This window comes from Octopus sinensis, linkage group LG17 (genome assembly GCF_006345805.1).
Source record: "Octopus sinensis linkage group LG17, ASM634580v1, whole genome shotgun sequence".
Lineage (NCBI taxonomy): Eukaryota > Metazoa > Mollusca > Cephalopoda > Octopoda > Octopodidae > Octopus > Octopus sinensis.
In genome coordinates, this window is record NC_043013.1 from 52,156,816 (window position 1) to 52,161,815 (window position 5,000).

The 5,000-nt window shown below is 37.1% G+C and overlaps 1 protein-coding gene across 1 annotated transcript in view; it reads left to right on the plus strand.

Moving 5' to 3' along the window:
* The window catches only part of LOC115220794 (lysosomal alpha-glucosidase-like), a 191,461-nt gene that overhangs the window by 135,175 nt on the left and 51,286 nt on the right, over nucleotides 1-5,000 (plus strand). The window lies entirely within an intron of this gene.

The following is a 5,000-nucleotide window of genomic DNA, read 5'->3' on the forward strand; positions in this document are numbered from 1 at the left end:
TTTATGCAAACTGGGTGATTTAGTATAGAGTGTGACCACAATTATTGCCAGTTGGAATGAAATATTGACCTGAATTTTCCCACATTGAATATACTCACAAGAAATAGGAATATTCAGGCTCTGTTTTTTTTCTATCCAGTTTGTCTGTGTAATATGCAGCTCTAAACTTGAGTTTATTGAGCACTTTAATAGACACCACCTGTTTTGTAAAGCATTTCTGCAAATATTTTGGAAACAATCATGCAACACAATGAATTGAGACAGTTGTTAGAGCATTGGGCACATTGCTTCATGATACTTATTCCGACCCTGAGTCATGTGCTTTGAGTTCAAATTCCACTGCAGTCAACTTTGCCCTCCATCCTTTAGGGATCGATAAAGCACCAGTCAAGAGTCATAGACACTGGAAGAAATATTAAGGGGTTTGGTGTGATGTCATATGATATCTGTTCCATATATTTGTGTTTTGAGTTCAAATTTCACTGTGGCCTGCCTTGGGTGGTCAAGTTACTCTGCTGCCCTGTTTGGAATCATTAACTTGGTCTTTAGGTGTATTGAGCAGAATTGAATCTGCTGCAAACATTTTGGTCAGGTTTCTGGTGTAAGGGTACATTCCTCCCTCCCTTTCAGTTGCCTTTGAGGCTCTGTGAATGGTCAGAAGCACCACCCTTCTTTTCTGGCATAAAGAAAAGAAAACTAAAATACAAGTCAACCCTCTTTTCAGTTCTCCCTTATCCTCCACCCTCCCATTGGTACCACTGATGTAAAGGAAGGTGTGAATATCACTATGGAAACACCTGACAATCACTAGAGAATCTACTGAAATCAAGCAGTATTCTAGCAAAAAAATAAAAGGGTGATGTGATTTTAGGGTGTTTATGCCTTTTCCAAAATCAGCCATGTCATAAGTAAAGATAAATAGCTTTAAGCTCTGAAGAAAATTGAGTTGTCAAATTGTTTTAGCTCACAGCTGTTTTCTTGCTGTATGGCGCAGCAAATGTTTAGGTTCAGATAAAGATATAATCAATCATTTGAGGATAAATCAATGAGAGAAAGACAGAAGAAGGAAGGTTTTAGGACGGACGAAATTAACCCCCCAAAATAGGTATTTTAGTCATCAAAGAATTTTAGACACTGAAAAATAGAGAAAGCAAAGCAATTGGCAGTTTGATATTTTTATTAGTCTTTAACTGTTGTGATATCAATCTGCTTCTTGTTTTAATGAGATCCAAATTAAAACATTCCATCAAAATTTTTTGCTAATTCAAACCCCAAACACCGACTTAATAATGTCAAAGTTATTTTGATAAATTCTTCATAATTTTTATAATTAACTGAAACACAAGAAATGTGTATCATCAGAACTGGTAATGAAAGGGTTAATGGTACACATGGTCTGTGGAATATTCAGCCATGCCACACTATAATACACTCCATCACTCTATCAGCCAGACTATCAGACTACGTCATACATCACCAGTCACACTGCATTGCTATTCCTCCCTTGATTGCATCTTTCTCTTCCATTTGAGCCTCGCTTTTTTGACTACATCATTTACCTAGTATCTTGGAGGTTTTCCAAGTGGTCTCTTTTGGTCTCTTGGAGACCACTTGATAAATGCATGGCTCCATCTATTGTCTGTGAGCCTTGCCACATGTTCCACCTAGTATGGGAGTCAGTCAGGTGGCACTGGCATCGGACATGCTCAAATGGTGCTTTTTACATGCCATTGGTACAGGAGCCAGTCGAGCAACACTGATATCGGCCACACTTGAACAGTGCTTTTTATGCACCACCAGCATGGGTGCCAGTGATTTTTCAAGCTTTGGTCTGGAATAATATCTTACAAAATGAAATTCATATGTAATTGTTAAAAAAGAAAAAAATATTAGTTTTTATTTCTAAGAAACATAAACTGCTTTACAATTGCGGAACGAAAAAATAATCTTAAATGTTATAAAACAAAACGAAAATAGTTAATTGAATTAAAAGTGGGAAATGTTGAAAGAATACAAGTTTTGTAGCTCTGTGGTCCCTTTTTCAACCTTCAATTTTCTCTCTTTTCTCATGTATGAAAAAAAAAAAAGCAAGAAAGGTGGGGGTTATATATTTGGTATTCCACAATCACATCAATCACACCATTCTGTTCTGAAATTACCTTACAGTAATATTTGTAATATGGACCTTTCTGTGTCCCTTTGTGATGTAGTTACTTGTTGTTCTTCCTTCTTTGCAGTGGCCCATGTCTCACATATAACACTGCAAGCAGGGTGGTGTCACTGGAAAGAGTGGCACGTAGTGTATTCTCCATCTGTGCTTTGAACACTTCTTTAATCAAGGCAGTTGTCTTCCATCCTGCTCAAGTTCCTCTTCAGCTGAGTGGGGTTACAGTAGCAATGGAAGCAGTTTTATACCAGGGGATGTGAAGTTGACCCTTTCATTACTGTATTTCTGTTGAGATGCTTTGTGTTTCTTTCAATTAATTTTAAATATAACAAAGAATTTAGTAAAATAACTTGGTTATCATTCAGCTAGTGTTAGGGACATAAATTGTGACTAAGGTTTGGTGGAAGATTTTAATTCAAAACTTCTGGAAACGGCATTTTGTACTACAGAACCAGAGGCAGTTTCAGCCAGGTTGGTATCAAAAGGGTTAAGAATTGTTTCTCTATTATATATTTTAACCCTTTTGTTACCATATTTCTGTTGAGATGCTCTGTGTTTCTTTCAATTAATTTAGTAAAATAACTTAGTTATCGTTCAGCTAGTATTAGGGGCATAAATTGTGACTAAGATTTGGTGGAAGATTTTAATTCAGACCTTTTGAAAACAAGACATTTGTACTACAGAGCCAGAGGTGATTTCAGATGAGTTGGTATCAAAAGGGTTAAATTAATCATTTGTTAACCCTTTTGTTACTATATTTCTGTTGAGATGCTCTGTGTTTCTTTCAATTAATTTAGTAAAATAACAAAGAATTTAGTAAAATAACTAAGTTACCATTAAGCTAGTGTTAGGAACATAGATTGTGACTAAGGTTTGGTGGAAGATTTTATTTCAGAATTTTTGAAAACAAGACATTTTGTACAACAGAGCCAGGAGCAGTTTCAGCTGGGTTGGTACCAAAAGGGTTAAGGATTGTTTCTCTATTATATATTTCAATCCTTTCGTTACTGTATTTATTTTGAGATGCTGTGTGTTTCTTTAAATATAACAAAGAATTTAGTAAAATAACTTAGTTATCATTCAGCTAGAGCTGGGAACTTAGTTTGGTAGAAGATTTTAATTCAGACCTTTTGAAAACAAGACATTTGTACTAGAGCCAGAGGCAATTTCAGCTGGGTTGGTATCAAAAGGGTCAAACAGTATGAGAAATGGAGCGAGAAGAAGAGAACAGGTTTCTCGCTGTGGAGGAGGGACATGGCTCCTCACATTATAAGAAGAGCAGACGAGAGTAATGAAGTTGTCAACATGATAGTCAGTCCAGTTGTTGCTTGCTTTATTTTTAGCTTCCTCGCAAGGCAGTCCTTTATAGACTTTGTTCAGTGGCTTCAATACACGCAATACATAGGAATTTCTAATTCCTCATTCACCTGTCAGTATTAATAGCATTGCAGAGTTGTTATGGATTTTTGTGTTTTCCTTTTGTTTTGCTTTTGCTTTTGTCTTTCTTTTTTCTCTTCTTTCTCTTCTTTTTCTTTAGTCATTTTTAACGACTAAATAACCTCTCAGTGACAATAACGAGTCATTGGTTCGGCTGGAAATAATGCAGCATCTGGATTTTTAACTACTGGACAAACTAGATTAAGATTTGGACTTCAGGTTTGATATATAATAGCCATTAGGTGAAGGCACATGGCTCAGTGGTTAGAGCGTCGGCCTCACAATCATGAGGTAGTGAGTTCGATTCCCAGACCAGGCTGTTGTGTTCTTGAGCAAGACACTTTATTCCACATGGCTCCTGTTCACTCAGTTGTAGAAATGAGTTGCAGTGGCACTGGTGCCAAGCTGTATCGACCCTTGCCTTTCCCTTGGATAACATCAGTGGCACGAAGCGGGGAGGCTGGTATGCATGGGCGACTGCCAGTCTTCCATAAACAACCTAGCCTGGACTTGTGCCTCGGAGGAGAACTTTCTAGGTGCAATCCCATGGTCTATCATGACCAAAGGGGGTCAGATTAGGTGTATGTGAAGGGAAAACTCAGAAACGTATGGGTATGAGTTCAAACCCTGCCTTAATCATTCTGTTGTGCTCCTAAATATTTTAAAATGATTTTTACTGAATCCCAGATCTCATAAAGCCAGTTACTGAGATCATAACATTTCCCTGAATGTGACGCTGGTCTGTTGCAAGGTTCAAAGACAGCAATTTTGAGGGGAGGGGACAAGTTGACTGCATTGACCCCAGTACTTCACTGGTACTTTATTTTATCAAACCCAAAATGATGGAAGGCTAAGTTGACGGTGGCAGGATTTGAACTCAGAACGTTAAGAACTGGAAGTGACACTGCTAATCATTTTCATCCAACATGATTCTATCAGTTTACCTTGTCTGTCTATCTACACACACACACACACACACACATACACACACACACCTCACATGTCCATGCTCTATATTTTTGAAATGTTTGTTGTATGTGTGTGTGTATGTAAGTATGTATAAATGTATATATATATTATATGTATGTGTGTGTGTGTGTGTATATATATATATATAATATATATATATATATATATATATATAGCTGAAGGATTAAATTAATCAAAGGACATACTAAGAATGTCTACCTGCTGGAAATAACAGTCAAAATTCTTATTTAAATTGCCAAAATACACTGATAATAACTACAGCAATCAACCGTCCAAAGGCAAACAGGCTAGGACAATCTCTCAGCATACATTCAAGTATTTGGACTCACGTGGACCAGTTTCTGGACTAGCATAATAGCCTCAACTTCCTCAGTACACGTTACCATGGTAGAGAGCCCCAACCCAT